Source organism: Cavia porcellus, unplaced genomic scaffold, assembly GCF_034190915.1.
Source record: "Cavia porcellus strain 051 isolate PalLab524CR breed Dunkin Hartley unplaced genomic scaffold, mCavPor4.1 scaffold_12, whole genome shotgun sequence".
Lineage (NCBI taxonomy): Eukaryota > Metazoa > Chordata > Mammalia > Rodentia > Caviidae > Cavia > Cavia porcellus.
This window is the reverse complement of record NW_026947495.1, coordinates 2,102,583-2,120,898: the sequence shown is the minus strand read 5'-3', so window position 1 is coordinate 2,120,898 and position 18,316 is coordinate 2,102,583. Positions and strand designations below refer to the sequence as shown.

Genomic DNA, 18,316 nt, shown 5'->3' with positions numbered 1-18,316 from the left:
GGACATCATGGAGCATTTTAATATCAGTGAGGCCTGATGATGCTAGCTTACAAGGCCATGTGTGGGAGGCTGAGGCAGGGGAACTGTAAATTTGAGGCCAGTTTGGAGATGTAGCAAGCTGGCCAGTACGGGGAGAGGGAGAGAATGAAAATCTGTAAGATGCATAAGAAGTTCACAGGGTTGACTGGGAAACAGAACAAATGAGTTGAAATATGCAGATGCTTGCAAATCTCTCCAAAACACCTCATGAACAAAATTGGCAAGTCAATGGTCTGCCATGGAAAACTTGAGACGACAGTGTTTGCAAGGGGTGGAGTGATCGATCTACTGGGGCCTTGGGAGAAGACGGAAGCCACACAGCAGGTGGACTGAAGAATGTGGGGTGCTCTGTTCATAATCTCTAGGGTGCAGATGGGGAGTCCTCTGGCTCAAAGGCTTCTGAGCCTCTCTAAAAGGCATGAGCAGCCCTTCTTGTCAGCATGTGTGAGCGCTCTCTTCACAGGCGTGCATTTGGGGAATGCCAAACTTTCTGCACCAGTCGTTTTGCAAGCCACCTTTATCTGTGACCTTATGTCTGGCTTGTTTGTTTGTTTTGGTTTTTAATCTTTGATGGTGAGAGAGCAAATGTGCAGTGTTGCCTGTCTGAGCAGGAACGGGGACTCAGTAATCCAAATCAGCACCTTGCCAATGCTGCTAGCTCATTCCTCTTCCCTTTATCCTCTCAGCCTCTGCTCCACTCCAACATATGTTCTTTCACAGCAAAGTGTCCTTCGGCACCCTGCTGCCGTGAGCTGCCAGCACCATGCCTTTCTTCTCCTCCCCACCTCACTAGCTCAGAGTTCCCTTCCCTCAGAGTATCACTATGACAGTATTATATCCTCTGATTAATCAAGGTCGACTGAACTATTTAGCTAAAGTAGTAACTCATCATAATGTGGTAGAATAAACAAAGGCTATTAACCCATAGTAGAAAGGATTAGTAAAATTCATGGTATGGACAGACTTGTGATAAACTTAATACAAAATGAGTAGAGTAATGATGTTCATTGTTGTAGGTGCAGAGATCTAACACTACACCACCTCTTCCTTTATTGTATCTCTATGTAAATGCATTCTTTGTGAATTTGAAATTTAACCCTGGGCCCAATATGGGCTAGGCAAACACTCTACTAGTGATCTACACCACAGCCTTATTGTTTGTCAATTAAAAAGAGATATATGACAGTAAAAGTAATGAAAATAAAAATACAGTTAGCAGGTTAGCAAGGTTTCTAAAGGTTTGACAGTATACCTACTGAAAAATTAACCAGCACAGGTTAAACTTATCTACATAATAGGAGCTTAGTTTGTTTTAAGTACTGAAACCACAAAAAGTCTTTTATAGAGCAATGGATGAGGGACTCAACATGTAATGAGTTACAACTGCATTGTTGGTGTGGTCACAAAATTTGTGATTGCTGCACAGATAAATAATCAGGGAAAACAAAACATTTGTTAAAAGATGCCAGTGGACAATAAATGAATGAAACCAATGATTTGTCTTTGAAATAGAGGCACATAAAAGAAATAAAATAGAGAATAAAGAAGATGCTACATTAATCAAGATGATATTCATTTTTATTATTAGTGATGAAGACAAACCCAAGTTCTTTCTAATAGTAAGCATGTGTCCTAGCACCGAGATCCACCCAGCTCCCCCTGAAATACTCTTACAATGTACTTTGGAAAAGAAACGGAAAAAGTGATATTTCTAGATATTATAATATTCTAGATAAAAAACATTTTATTACCTCCAACAATATTTCATTTCTTAAGAAATGTACAAATTAAGAAATGTACAAAATAATGTTTTGAATACTTCGTGATTTCATTAATTCTTTGTAACTCCTTTTAATATGGATATTATCCACATCCCAACTGACAGAGAGGAATGTGAGCCTTAGAAAAACTCCTAATTATCTGAATACAGAGACAAATAATCTGTGGAAGTCTAAATTAGTATCCTCTGGAACCAGAATCTTCAGGGAAAGCTGGTCCACTAGCTTATCTCACAGATATATTGGATTTAGCCATGGAATGAGAAGAAACATCTTGGTGAGGGTCTTCTGCCTTCATGACTCACAGGTAGAAGAAACACATGTCAGATAACACACTTCTGAGGCTGGGAGCTCACATTCTCTGCTTACCTGATATTTCACCTAAACATCTTATTTTACTTCATCTATTTCTCTTTTCCTCTAAATTTGTTCGAGTTATAATTTTATTATTATTATGATGATGATGATATGGTATGTTCAGTTCCAAAGGAAATGTGGAAAAGTCATAGGATACCCAGAAATGCAGGAGTATTTTAATAATATTAGTATGATTATGAATGTATTATCCAGCTACTGTATGGTTTGCATCTAAAATGTCCTCTAAGTGGTACATGCATTAGAGGCTAGGCCTCTGGCAAGTGCTAAGAGGATGGGGCACTGAATCTCTCACTGGACTGGCCTCTTGTGTACTAGGAGGTGGCTTTGGGATGTAGGAAGGGGTCTGGGGCACAAGCCCATGATTTTTAAAGACTCCCTTGGTTCTCTCTGACATCTGCTTCTTGGCCACCACAAAGTGAGCAGCTTTCCTGCATCAGGCCCTATTAATATGGTGTGTCTCATTAGATCAAACTGAGTGGAAGCTGAAAAAAATTGGAAACTTAGTCACAATGAGCACTTTCTTCTGTTAGTTTTCTTTGTCATCCACTAGAAAGGAGACTGTTAAAATGTTTTAGTGGACTCATTATACAAACTGCATTATATGACTTGATAAAACTCAGAGTTCTACTAGGAAACTTGCTTTTCTTGTTAGCTATGTAACTGGATTTAAGCTTATGTCAGCTGAAAGTAAACCTTATGTGCTCATTTACAAATAAAATTTTGAGAGCCAGAGTCACAATTTTCCTACGCATAAATAATTTTTTGGCATATATATGTAAGAGGGAAATCTTTGTCATTTCCATAATCTATGCCTGTCAATTCTTAAAAGTTGTGTCTCCACAGTAAAAATATTCACCATGGCCTGGGAAAATTTGACATTCAACTCTGACTTCATCCTCATGGGAATCTTTGATCACAGCCCCACCCACACCTTCCTCTTCACCCTGGTCCTGGCCATCTTCACCGTGGCCTGCGTGGGAAACACAGCTATGGTTCTGCTCATCTACCTGGATGCCCAGCTGCGCATATCCATGTACTTCCTCCTCAGCCAGGTCTCCCTCATGGACCTCATGCTCATCTGCACCATTGTCCCTAAAATGGCTGTCAACTTCCTGTCTGGCAAGAAGTCTATCTCTCTGGCAGGCTGTGGAGCCCAGATCTTCTTCCATGTGTCCCTGCTTGGAGCTGAGTGTTTCCTGCTGGCTGCGATGGCCTATGACTGCTATGCTGCCATTTGCCTGCCTCTAAGGTACCCAGTCCTCATGAGCCAGAAAATCTGTGGTCTCATGGCAGCTTCCTCCTGGATTCTTGGCTCTAGTGATGGAATAATTGATGTTGCAGTCACTGACTTTCTCCTACTATGGGTCCCGGGAAATACCCCACTTTTTCTGTGATGTCCCTGCCTTATTCACTATCTCATGCACGGACACCAAGACATTTGAAAGGATGATATTTCTCTGCTGTGTGATTATGTTTGTCTTCCCCATAGCAATCATCACTGCTTCCTACACTCGTGTTATTCTGGCTATCATCTGCATGGGATCTGGGGAGAGGCACCACAAAGCTTTTGCCACCTGCTCCTCATGGTGGTGGGCATGTACTATGGAGCAGTGATGTTCATCTACATGAGGCCCACATCTGAGCGGTCCCCAACCAAGGACAAGATGGTGTCTGCCTGCTACACCATCCTAACACCCATGCTGAATCCCCTCATCTACAGCCTGTGCAACAGAGAAGTCAGCAGAGCCTTCCTGAAGGTGTTAGGGAAGGGAAAATCTGCAGAATAAATGGCCTAATTATTATTGCTATAGAATCTGTTACTGATTAACTGTTAATATTTAACGGACAAAATTCAACACATAAAATTTACTAATAGTCTTTATAAAAGTGTTCTAGTTTACACAAAAAGCCTTAAATTGAAAATACCATTCACATTACAATTATCAATAAATATTCATAACCACAGGGTGCAGAAATGTATAATTTCAAAAAAAACCCCTAAACATGAGATGTCCTTCACAGTACCTCATTCACTTGTGTGTTTTAATGTACAGCAATTTAACATTTTCTAGTCTATAATTTCCAGTAACATGACATTATACCTGAAAATGATCAACTCATAGAACAAATAATCTGGTGGTTCCCATTTGTGGGATGCAGAGGTAGAAAACAGGAAGTCACCAAAAAGCAAGTCCTCCCTGTGAATCAGTACCATTTATGGGCCACTGGGGGTACAGCCCGACCTCAGCTTTCTCCAGTGAGTCAGTGCCATTCGTAGACTGCAGAAGAAAGGAACAAAAAATCACCAAGAAGCAAGCCTTCTCTGTGAATCATGTGCAGGATGATTTAAATCATGCCCTTCTGGCATGCAGGATGGGGGGGATAAAAGAGCCAAACACCACTACACACACACCGAGTAAGCAACCAGCTTATCAGGGAGAAACAGGCTGCGATGATAAGTATTGAGGTGAAATGCAATTTCATGCCTTTGGTGTTGCACTGACTTTGCAGGTCTAGGGCTGGTAGTCTGATCATCAATTCAAAGGATGGTAGTACGTAGTGTGGCATCTACGGGGGAATCTCCTTCTGAAGGTGGTAGCCATTATTAATTGCCTATTATCTTCTTTTGAAGTCCTATATCATTCTCATTGTTTTGTTTGATTTGATTTTATTCTATTTTGTTTTGTTTGATTTTGTTATATCTGATAGCATGGGCAACTATTTCAAAGATAACAAGATAGCAAGATATATTATGGTAGCCATTTTGAATTTACTATTGTCTTGTTTTGAAGTCCTTTATTGTATTCATTGTTTTGTTTTTATTGGTTCTATTCTGTTCTGTGTCTGAAGGTATCTGTAGCTATTTTGAAGACAAGATGAGGCATTATCATAACCATGGTTGATTTCCTATTGTTTTGAAGTCCTGTGTCACACTGATTTGTTTTGATTGGCTTTATTCTCTTTTATTTGGTTTGATTTTATTCTCTTTAAATAAAAATTTTTAAAAGATAATGAAAACTTGTAATTTATGGGTGAAAAAGACACTATGATTCTGCTATATCTCACATATAATAAAGAAATTATTAATATATATTAAACAGGAGAAATACAAATGGGAAAAGTGGGTTCAGGAGAAGAGGTGGGTGGAACCTGATTATAAGGCTCTAAATAAGGATGAGGGGAAGGGGTCAATGAATTCAATTTAGTGCCAGTTTTGATTGAAGTTTGGAGAAATACAAGAAGCTGCTGCTAGTATGTACTTAAAAGCAGAATGATAAACTTCAAATAAAATCTGAGGTAAGGCATTGAATTTTTAAAAGCCATCCAAAATAAGGTGACATGTAGAAACAAAGAGATAAAATATTTTGAAAGAATTTAGAGATTAAAGAACAGTTCAGTTTTACACAATGAAGTCAGTACTATATGGAAGATATACATGCATTACACATGAATATTTAATAAACATATATACAGATACTAAATATATATATTCACAACTAGGCCAGGAACATACAGATTGGAAAAATCACTCAAAACAAAAATCTGTAAGTGTAGATATAAAGGTTAAAAGAGATTTTCTTTAGTATATTTTGTCCAAATAACGTGTCATTAATCTGTATATTTGAGAATTAAACTTATAGTGACTCATAAGAAAATAAATGAATCTGAAGCTGATAAAATAAAAGAGGGATAGAAGGAAAAGGAAACAATTTTGGATATCTTATGTACATATAACAATTTTCCACTATGAATGTAATTTTATCTACTACAAATGTGTGCTAACACAAATTATAAAAAGAAAATTGTCAAATTATTCCTATTTGAAAATCATATAATTCTTTGCATGGAAGACATAAAAACTACCAGGAGAACTTCATATCTGATAAGCAATTTAAATAAAGTTGTAGAATATAAAATCCATATAAAAATCAACAATAGTCTTGCACAACAATAATGAACTCATCAACAAATAAATCAAGACAATTCCATTGACAATAACTTCAAAAAATTAAACATATAATAAGCTTAACCATTAATGTGAAAAGCCTCTAAAAAAATTACAGAGCTGTGAAGAAATGAAGAGGAATTTAGAAAATGAAAGAATGTACCTTATTCTTGGATTGATAAAATTAATATTGTTAAAATTACTATATTATCCAACAGAATCCAGAGATGTAATGCAATTCTTAATAAACTGTGAAAATTACTGCTCAGAGGAAAAAACTCTCTAAATCATTTGGAATCTGAAAAATTGTGGAACAGTTAAAGCTATCCTGAGGGTGGGAATATGCTGAGGCATCACCAAAGCAGATGTCCAACTGCACTGAAATGCATCAGCAGTAACAGCAACACAATAGGCACTCGCACAGAAGCAGACACGTGGAATAAATGCATCCACCTCCCATGCTCTGATTTTTTAAAAAAATAGCCAAAATATACTAGAGAAAAAATTTCCTCTTTAGCAGATGTTGATAGGAAACTGAAGATTCACTTACAGAAGACTGAAATTACATTCTGTAATCTGTCACCCTGTGACCAATCAAATCAGTGTGCATCAGACAGCTACATGTAAAACTGTAAGAAGAATGCAAAGACATCTCTCCTCACCTTGTTATCATTGTTCTAAAAATTTTACTAGTGCAGAAAAAGAAAGAAAGAAAGAAAGAAAGAAAGAAAGAAAATACATTAAGACAGAAATAGAAGTTTTGATTACAGATGTTATTATTTCTATATAGAAATGCAAAAAAAACCCATGAAAGACAAATTTTCTCTTAGACATAATAAATTATAAAACAACATTGCAGGATACATAGCATATACATGTGCAATTACTTTCCTGCATGGCACTGGTAAGAAAGTAGAATGTGAAACTAAATCACAGTACGAATTCCATTAGCATATGTTGGACTGTAATACTTAGGTAAAAATCTAATAAAAGATACACATTAATAATACAAGAAAATAATGAAAATAGAAGAAAAACAAAGGAAGAAGGGCTAAAAATAAAATGTAAATGAACAAATGTTATCCCATGTTCATGATAAGAAGATGCTATTAAGATCAATGTGTTACTGCTGAAAAAATACACAAATAGAGAGATGTAAGTATAATCAACTGATTTAAACATGCATATATATTTTCAACATATTTTAACAGAGGAAACCTTACATAAAAATACAGATTCTCCTTAACTAATCATGCTGCAACAGTATTTGCATACCAGAAACAGGACGTAAACATGGACTTTATGATCTTTATGAACAGACATATAAAATGAACCACAGAACTAAAATAAAATGTAAAACTATGAAAATTTAAGGAACATATCATGAAAGGTAATTTGGATAATACTTTACATAACTTTTAAAATATTAAATATTAAAGTGCATAAATTAAGGATGAAAAAGTGAATCTGCTCATTTTCATTAAAATTAATAATTTGATATCTACAAAAGACTGTCAACAGAATGAAAATCCAAAACAAATACCAAAATTACAGAGGCAAAATACTAATCTAAAAGAATGGTTATGTACAAAATACAAATAATTAAAAGTTAAATAATAATAAACAACTCAACAAATGACTGTCATACACAAAACAAAGACATAAAAAAGATAAATAAGTTTATGAAAATATTTATCACGACATGACATTAGAAAATTTCAAATAAAAACTAATGAGGCTTCACTATCAATTAATTATCAGGACTTAAGCCCTAAAATTTATGAAAACTCTGAATGATGGGGAATACTAATGAGTGTCAGGAACTTTCAAATTTTTGCTAATTGAGTGTAAAATGAACAGCTTCTTTGGATGGCACCTTTATAAATTTGTACAGAACAAAGCCTACTTATACAACAACATGATGAATTTCACAAGTTCCAGTTGAGCTAAAGATTTAATGCTTTCAGGTAAATGTTCACCTGGATTTTTACAGTGACTCTGTTCATAATTACTAAACTTGGAAATAAAGAACTGTTCTTCAGTAGCTCAATGAATAAATAAAATGTGGAGCTTTTACTCAAATGTACTTACCACTAAAGAGAAATTACCTATGAAGATATGAATGCACATGCAGAAACTCAAATACTTTTTAGTAAATGAAATTAATCGACCTTTAGATAGCTATATACTGCTTAATTTGAATTATGACAATCTGAAAAATACAAAACTGTGAAGGTATACAAATGGCCAATTTTTTGATTTGATAGATTTACAGCATAGTAAAATATTTTGTGAGATAAAAGAAATACATATGATCATAAATGTTTTAACAGTAGAGGCTGACTGACATCAAGAAGAAAAGAGAAAATAACTTGGACTTTAGTACTGTGGTTTAGATATGACAGCAATGCACCCCTCAAAGGTGCCCATGTTGGAAGCTTTGTCTCAGAATTTGACGAAATTGAAGGCTAGTGAGAGGTGATCAGGTAGGTTAACGCTTCACTCAGAAGGAATAAGTGCTGTTTTGTTAAGAAATGTATTCCTAATGACAGCAAGTTGAAAATAAGTCTATACCTTACTTCTTTCTTCTTTCTGTCTCACAATGTGATCTTGCCTCTTACGTACACACCCATCATGAAACCATCAGACACACTGTGATGCTGCCAAGGATGGCCATAGGAAAAGATGACAGGGCTCTCCAGTCTTGGGCTTTTAGTCTCCAAACCTGTGAGCTGCTTGCCTGTTTCATTTACACATTTCTCAATGTAAGTATTTGGTGAGCCAGAGATAAGCTCAGCAACGCAGCACCTATATGGAAATTATGAATCCATGAGATCCATCCCAGGTAGGAAGAAAACCACCAAAACTAAAGTATTTGGTTATAGCAGGAACAAATGCACTTGTATGAGTGAAAATCATGTCATTGTGTCTTCTTTGTAATAAATGTGTGACTGTAGAGCAAGATTTGCTTAGTGCAGGATATTGAGCATGATGGATATTTACAACTGTCTGTAGTATGAGTAATATCTTTGTGAACCTAAATCTCTTCTAATAAATAACATTGTTTAAAGTCATGTTTTACCGATTATGGCAAGAATAAAAATATAATAAATATTAATGTACAATCATTCAAGTAAAATTAAAGGACTGTTTTCCCTTCATAGGATCACATATATATTTTACAAGAAATAACAAAAATTAAGTGAATTACTACACTTTCACATTTCTTAAATCACTTGTGGGCAACCTCTGCAGCCTAGGGGAGCCTTGGTCGCTCTTCTTCTGCAACAAAAAGACCTCATCAGCCGAGGGGATCACTGCTCCCCAGCACCCAGACTACCTCAGCAGTCAAGGAGAGCCTTGGCCACCTCTCACGCATACCCAAAATATCTCAGCACCACAAAGAGGAAGCTAACTGGGCTTACAAGACGCATGGTGCACAGGAGGGTCCTACTGGTACATACTATAGACAGGTGGTGTAACAGCCTGGAATAGACTTAAGCAGTAGCAACAATATGAGCTAAGGGTTATTTCACATTAATACTCCTAGGCTAGTCAGCCTACAAAGAATATAGGACTCTGGGTTAGGCCAGCCTAGGGAGTCCGCCAGCAGCGTCCCTCCGGCCAGGCACCTTTCACCAATTCCGTCCGAGAGGGAAACGTGCGGTTGCATTTGCCACCGCGCCCTGCTCTTACAGGACTGCCCGCGCCCAGAAAATCCTCCGCTGGAGTCAAACTGCGGTAGGGAGTCAGTTCCTCGCTCACCTCGCCGCCAGTCAGCCTTCCTCCCTGTCCGTCGCGTTTCCGACTCCGTTCCCAGGCTCCCGTTCCCAGAGCTCGGCGGTCACGTCTCTCCTTGCCGAGCCGCTGTGGAGATAGCCGGCCGCCGGGCCGGCGGGAAATCCAAACCGCGGTTTCCAATGGCGCGGAGTCGAGCCTCCACACCGAGATTTTTCTGTTCCTATTTTAGCGCCAGGACTGTATTCCAAGTTGGATTCTCTCAGCCCAGTTCGTTCCTGAGTCAGCAGAGCATATCTCTACTGGTTCGTATCTCCTTAGTCCGCATCATTCCTGGCCTCTGAGCCGAGCCTTTAGAGAGCGTTCAGTAGTTGCTGTTGTCTGTCCGCCATGTTCTCCAGAGTCCCCTAACCCAGATCCCAGAGCCTGACGGTGGCCCAGAGGAGCGACCGACTTCCGCGTAGGCTGCCTCCTCCGCAACTCCCTGGGGCGCAGCGGTGAGCGGGAACAACTAGCCAGCGCAATTTGATCAAGCTGTGGCTGACAGGCAGGGAAGCCGGGCCTCCTGTGTAAGATTACATTTTATAAGGAACAGAAAATATGGGGAAGGGAAGCAACAAAAAAGGCTCCTCGACCCCCAATCCTGAGAATCAGGCAATAGTGGACACTGTACCAATATACATTAAGCGCCATTTAGAGAGCCTCATAGACCAATTCAGGAATGAAGTTATCAATGACCTGAAGCTAGAAGTATGCAGAATAGTTAGAGAAATGCTAAGCACCACCCAGGAAAAAGCAGATGGTGGAGTGGAAGAACAGAAAAAGAGAGGAGAATTGCTTGACGGAGAAAACAGAGAAAGCATTGAGTATGTGAAGCAGGTACAAAGGGACTATCAAGAAATCAAGAAGTCTACCCAAGACTGGCATAACAGCTTGAAAGAAACTAAGGACAGACTATCTGAATTGGAGGGCAGACTTGAAACATGGGAGAATGAAATGAAAAACTTCTTAAAAATAACAAAGAAACACACAGCAATAATACAAAGACAAGAAGATGATAAGAGGAGCCATAACTTAAGGATTAAGAACATAAAAGAAGAAGTAGGGACACAAACAAGTGAACTACAAAAGCTACTCACAGAAATAATCCAGGAGAATTTTCCTAATTTAGCAAAAGGTAAAGATACTCAAATGTATGAGGCATACAGGACCCCAGCTACCTACAACCCTAACAGAGAAACACCCAGGCATATAATAATAAAAATTCCAGAAATTCAATACAAGAACAGAATATTAAAAGCTGTAAGAGACAAGAAACAGATCACTTACAAGGGAAGACCCATCAAAATTACAGCAGATTTCTCTTCACAAACCATCAAATCACGAAGAGCATGGGGAGAAATAATTCAAGCTTTGAAAGATAATAATCTACAGCCAAGATTGAGATATCCTGCACAACTGTCCCTGGAAATTGATGGAAAAACGAGGTGCTTCCAAGATAAAGAGGAACTGGGGGAATTTGCAACCACCAATTCAACCCTACAGAAAGTATTGCAGGATATTCTAAAAAAAGAAAAATACAAAGAACCCAGAAATAGGGGCGGGGAGGCCACAACGAATAGAGCAGAGAACAAAACGAAGAAGACAAACTGACAGCTACTGACAGAAAAAGAGCTCAACAGAAATGAGACAGAGAAGATTGGATGATAGGAACAGCTTTTTTTGGAGAAAATGACATCTTAATAGGTAATGCTGATTTAGTACCATCTTGTTTTGAAGTCTCATCTAGCTTTTATTCTTCTGTCTCCAATGGTCTAAACAGGTTGTATCTTATTGGATTTTGCTATGTACGATAGTATAAGGAAAAACCTTTTAAAGACAAGGAGATTATACAGAGACCATTGTTCATTTTCTGTTAGTCGATTCTAAATACTCTATAATGCTGTCATTCTCTTAAATGGATTTACATTGTTTTGATATACTTAATGCTACAGTATATGAAGTTGTACTCAAGGACTTCAGGGAGGGAGTCAATATGGTAACTATTTTTGGGTCAGGATTAGCTGGTGGTGAAACACTATTCTGCTTAAATGGTTATGTTTTGATCTGCCCTGTTTCGCTGTTACGCCCTCTTTTTTCTCAATCTCCACTCCATTATTTACTTTTTTATTTTTATCCATTTAATTACAGGGAAAAATATAGCAGGATATAATATAGTAACCCACTTTGACTTTCTATTATCTCGATTTGAAGCCCTGTATTACTCTCACCATCTTGTTTTTGACTGAGGTTCCTATATTCTGTTTTGCTGGATAGTATCAGGTTCGAAAGTTTAGGCATCATCTGAGAAGATAATGAGATTCATTATAACGCCCATTCTCGTTGACTTTTATCTACTTTTGAAGACCTACAATATCTCCAATGTTTTGGTTTTGTCGGTTTTATTCTTTACGGTTTTGTTCAATTGTATTACAACTAATGATATAGGCAATTCTATTAGAAATAGCGGGAGGCATTATGGTAACCATTGTTGATCACCTTGTATTATGTTTTTATATTATCTATTATGTCCACCCTTTTGACTTGACCGATTCTGTTCTGTTATGTCACATTTGGTTTTACTCTCTTCCAAAAAAGCAACAAGAACCGTGGGAGCAATGAAACCCAAAATGTGTAATAGTCACTGTACAAAAGAGAGGAAAAGAAAGTGCTCTAAACTATATAACTGCATGTATATTTAAAAGTATAAGATAGAAAATGATATCACAGAGTTTTATTGGATCATTGAACAGAACTGTTTGCAGTATCATTGTTGGAATGTCCACTCTACAAGCTTTAATTTTGTGACTTGAACAATTATTTCTAAGATGGCAATATGTAATCCATTAACTAGTGATTTTCTACTGCGCATTTTTTTATTCTGTAAATCTGTATAACTTGTACCCCTTCACTGTTTTTTTTCTTTCTTTTCTTTTCTCCTTAAATAAAAATTAAAAAAAAAAAAAAAAGAATATAGGACTCATACAATTGGTCTATAAGCAAAATTCAGGTGACTTCTCAGTAGCACTTGGGACATTCTCTGAAATAGGCAATATATTAGCCCATAAAACATACTTAAGTAAATGTAAAGGGACGGAAATTATCCCATGCATATTATCTGAAAATAGTGCTCTGACACTGGAAAAATAATAGCAAAAGAAGTTGTAAAAAATATGGAAATATATGAAAATAAAATAACACTCTTCTGAACAACCAGTGGGTATTAGGTAAAATTAAAGAAGAAATTAATCAATATCTACAATTCAAATAATGCATATATAACATACTAGAACTTGTGGGACACAATGAAAGCAGTCCTAAGAAGGATTTGGATAGCAGTAATAGTCATATCAGGAAAACAGAACAAGCACAAATAAACAACCTAATGCTGCACCTCAAGCTTCTAGGTGAAAAAGAAGAGTAAGTAAAGACTAACTCTCATAGAAGGGAGGAAATTATAAAGATCAGAGTAGAATTTAATTCAATTGAGACTAAGAAAATAATATGAAGAATTAATGAATGAGAGTTGGTTCTTTGAAAGAATAAAAAACCTGATAACCTCCTAGCCAACTTTATGAAGAAAAAGGAAAGGAAAAATTCAAATTCATGCAATGAGGAATGAAAAGTGTGATATTACTACAGATCCAGTAGCAATTGAGAAGATCTTCAACACCTATTTCGAAAATCTTTACATACATCAATGGAAAAAATACAGAGGAAGTGGACAGATTCCTAGAAACATAAGGATTACCAAAGCTAGATCAAGAAGAAATAAAACTTCTGAATACCCCAGAATGAGCTGATTTAATTGAAAACTTAAAATTTATCAATAAAGAAAAGATTGGATCAATAAAGAAAAGATTAGTTATTCTGAAGTGTCATTCAGTTTAATAAAAAAACAACATACCAAAGGGGATTAAAACATAGAAAATGCCACTATGGAAATAGTTTTTGAGCTCATTGTAAAAAAATTATTATGAATAAATCTGAAATATTTCTTAGAATGGTTTAATGAAACAGACTCTGAAATATTTGAAAATGTACAAAATTTTATACATGTAACACTAAAGTTGCTTATAATACGAAAATGGATGTTTTTCTACACCTGTGTAAATTAATATTGTGCAGAGACTGAAGATTTTAAATAAATACCTAAGAATACCTAAGTCATTTACAAGTAATCTCTAAAGCTAGACAACATTGCATATACAAATTGCACAAAAATTTCAAAATATTCCTCTCCCCCCAATAAACAGGTAACAAGTTCATCCCTATCCTCTTTGTGTTAGCACAGCAAAATGCCAAAGACTGGGGAATTCACTATCTGAAGAGGTTCATTTCTCATGGTGGTGGCTGGGAGTCCAGGCCAAGTGCCCAGAAGCTTGGAGTCCCATGCCAGCTAGGTCTCTGCTTTCCTGGTGGTAGCCCGTGTGCTCTCCAGAGAACTGGAATTTCCCATCCTCTGAGGGCAGAAATTACAAAAGGGCCCCTTTCATCCTGGAGCCCCTTTAAGGAGGTGTGCTCATTCCATGGCTGAGGGCCACCTCCCTGTGCCTTAATGACCAAGCACCCAAAGGTCACATCTGTTGATGTTACTGCATTAAAGCTGTTTCAGCAGGAAACTTAAATAGGGCACCAACACTTTAACTCCTGGAAATAGTCATCCAGCTGGATGCAAATAGGATTTCAGGATTCCTGCAAGTGAGTAGAAAACTAAAGTATGGTTAAGAGGAGCCCGTGCAGCTCATGAGTAAATACTCGAGTTCTAGTTGTCTATTGCTGCACACCAATTCCACCAAACACTCTTGGGTGCCTGAAGTAGTATGGAAATCTTTTTACCTCTCATTTTCCCTGCTCAGTACCGGGGATCAAAGCTGAAAACTTTGTCCAGGATCGCCATAGTCTCCCAAGTCACTAAGTCCCTGGGCTGGAGCTGAGGTGAGCCCCTCCTGCAGTGGTGACTTTTGGGAAGTGTAAATGTAGAGGGTGCTCCTTCAGAGGGCTGAGCACAGAGCTGACTGAGTATCTGTATTTTCACAGATCCCTAAATGGGTGGGTTCTCATGGAGCTGGAAGCTATATTCCCTCTTTTTCTGTCTCTCCAGTCAGTTCATGTGTTACTTTGTTTCTCCTCACATAATCAACACTTCAGGGAAGGAATCTTGTAATAATGGTATGGTTGAAATATTCAAAAACAAGTGTGCCCCCAAAATGGTATATTTATGAACTGGCTTTATAAACCAGCATGTTGTTTCTGCCATGTTCTATTGATCCAGTTAATTTCCCTAAAGTAAGTCTATCTATCTAGGTATCATTCATCTATCATCTAGCTATCATCTCCATATATATATTCCTCTAGTCTCTGGCTGTCATCTGTGTATCAATCTACAAGCCATTTTTATGAATCTTTCTTAGTGAAAACATCATAAAACACAAAGAACTCTGTGGAATAATATTGGTATCTTGAACCCAAGTCATAATATGTAACAATATAATGTTTGAGAAATGAGAAATTACATATTAAAAGGTAAAAATATTATTATGGGCTGCAAGAAAACGTCAATCATCGCATCAGGAAAAACAAACTTAAAATTCCACTTGTACAATAGCTGTGTGTGAAAATGCGTGCACACACTTGTAGCCTGACGAGTTGTGTTGACTGGTGTAAGAGCGTCAGGAAGCACAGGGGTCCTTTTCCTGTGCACAGACTTTGCAGTATTAGTGTAGTATTACTGCCATGCATGAGGTTTACAGTCATCTTGCCAAGTAAGTACTATATGTAACACAGCATGCTCCTTTTTATAATCTCCTTCCCTCTCATCCACCTACCTCTCTTCATCTCTAAATCCCACTTTCCCATTTTCATTCTTGTAATTATTACTCTTAGCTCATATGTAATATTTAATGGTCACATTCACTGTGGGTGTTTGCTGCCTGTGCAGAGCACATCTTATTCTTCCTATTGCCCCACAGTATTTGAAAAAAACAATAAGACAACTGTTAGCAGAGTCAGAAAAGGAAGAGAATCAGGGGCCACAAACAACCAAGCTTTCCAAAGCAGAAGACTTGACCAATGCCCCAGAGTTCCACGTGCTGAAAGCAAGTTCATGGCAGCCGGCCTGATACCACCTGATCTGCCAATGTGAAAGAAATTGGTGAGTCCTCACAGAGCTATCCTAACAGGTAAGGAAGGCAGAGCACTGGGAAGTGTTTAATTAGGAAACAGAACTGCAACTGCCTGGCTTGTCCTATGCTTACGGAGTTATAGAGTCTGGAAACGTAAAACATTAAAAAGAGGAGTAAAAATGGAGCTTTTCATGTATGTACATACCAGCTGATACAAGCAAAAATAGGAAGTCTGTATTATTTATCAATAAATTAAATTAATTTCTTGTTAATATTAAATATTGAGTTATATTTTCAAGTTTGAAATTGACTTCTATGAAACCCTAGGAAAAAAATGAATGACAGCAGAGTTCTTTAATTAAAGACAAGGGACTGAATGCCTTGGAGGATTCACAGAGTTAAACCACAGAAGACTCAGTAAAACTGTGTGGTGAATTTACCCTGGAAATTTAAATGCTGTCAGCTGCCTTGGGGGGAAGAGTGTCTTGTTGAAGACCTACAGAAAGTAAGACAGAGGGAGCACTGCATTTTGAAATACTTAAGATATTTGCCTCTGAGTTCAGCCAGAAGTGATGGAACCACATTTTATTAACAAGTTATGTATTAGGAATTCTTCTATTCTCTATTAAATAGTGACATGATTTTTCATGTTAATTTGTGTTCCATCCCTTTATAGCTTGGGTGAAAATAGAACAATGTTCTTAGTGTATTTCTTGAAGCTCTAGGACTAAATGGAACAACGTGTGTGAAGCTCTAGAGGCGGGTGCTGCATTAGTAAAAAGGATGTGTCAGTTCAGGAGCCATCCGAAGCTGCTCCCCTGGACCTGCTCTATCTCTTCATGCTGTTATCTTGTGGAAGCTGATGACTTCCCCTGTGTATAAAATGTTCTCATTTAACAGCACATAAGGACTGTGCTTAACAATGAACCTAGCTTAACAATGGACCTAGCTTAACAATGAATACAAAATAATTCAGAAAGAAAAGCAGAACGTATCTAGAAATAGTGGCTGCTAAGTAACACTGGAGCATGTTGCAAGTTTCACAAAAGAAAAGGTGACCAGTTTGTGTTTAGAGATTAATTTCAAGAAATTATCACTGTACCTGTAAATGGCTGAGGGAGTTTAAGGATTACCTTACTCTAAGACAACCCTGTGAGGGGTCAAAATTTTAAAAGTTTCAGGGGTATCATCACACTGGACTGGGAACACAGTGTTGGCAATAGAGTCAGAGTGCGAGCTCAGGTGATTTCAGGGTAAGAGTACAGAAAAGCAACGTTGTTTCCGATAAGGGAAACATCCTGAGACACTTAAGCTGGTGCATGGGTTTCATGGAGCTGTTTCTTCCTGACCAATAGGGCCTGGTGGCCCAGTTCAGCATTCCAAGCCTGTGGAAGGTCAGGCAAGAGAACTTGAAATGTGAGGACAGTTTGGAGTCTGTACTGAAATCTGAGAGACACAGACAGAACCAGATATAGCCACTGAGTGAGACAGGAAGATAAGAGAATAGAGATTGGAGGTAGAGTCAAAATGAGAATCTGTAACATAAGAACTTCACAATGTTGAACTGGAAAACAGTAAATGATTTAAAATATACACATTAATGCAGTTTTTCTCAGATATACTTTTGAGTGTCTCTGAAAGGCATGAGCAAGCTCTCTCATGGACATGTGTTGCACGTTCTGTTTCTACACATGTATATGGTGAATGTGATGGTGTCAGCATGATTTGTTTTGCATGTCATTTTCATCTGTAACTCTGTGCCTGCTTGTTTGTTTACTTTTTGGAGGTGGGAACTTCCATTTTCAGTAGATGTCACACACTTAGGCAAATGCTTATACTCAGTGAACACTGCTAACCTCTGCTGGTCTTCTTGCCTCAGTTTTCTCTCCTGTACTCTCAGCTCCTCCACTTCTCAGCTCCAGAATTTTTTGTCTGAATACACACTGTCCTTCAGCATCCCTCTGCAGGAGCTGTCATAATCAGCATCATTCCTTTCTTCTCTGCAGTATCATATGAACTTTTATTTACTAGAATGCATTTGGAATCAGCAAACTTTATTAATCACATACTAAAAGGAACTTCATAAGATTTCATGATACGGATAAACTTGTGACTTACTTAATGCACACTGTATATATCTTAGTGATGTGCATCGTTTTAGGTGCAGTGCCAACCACTCAGTATATCAACCGTTAAATGCTGTGTGAGTGTGTGTGTGTGTGTGTGTGTGCCGGTGATCTAACCTAGTGCCTTACAAATGTTTGGCAAGAACT

At 37.6% G+C, this 18,316-nt stretch overlaps 1 pseudogene; it reads left to right on the top strand.

Annotated features, from left to right (window-relative positions):
* Window positions 1-3,052: 3,052 nt before the first annotated feature.
* LOC106025415 (olfactory receptor 2M3-like) lies at window positions 3,053-3,982 on the top strand (annotated as a pseudogene).
* Window positions 3,983-18,316: the final 14,334 nt, after the last annotated feature.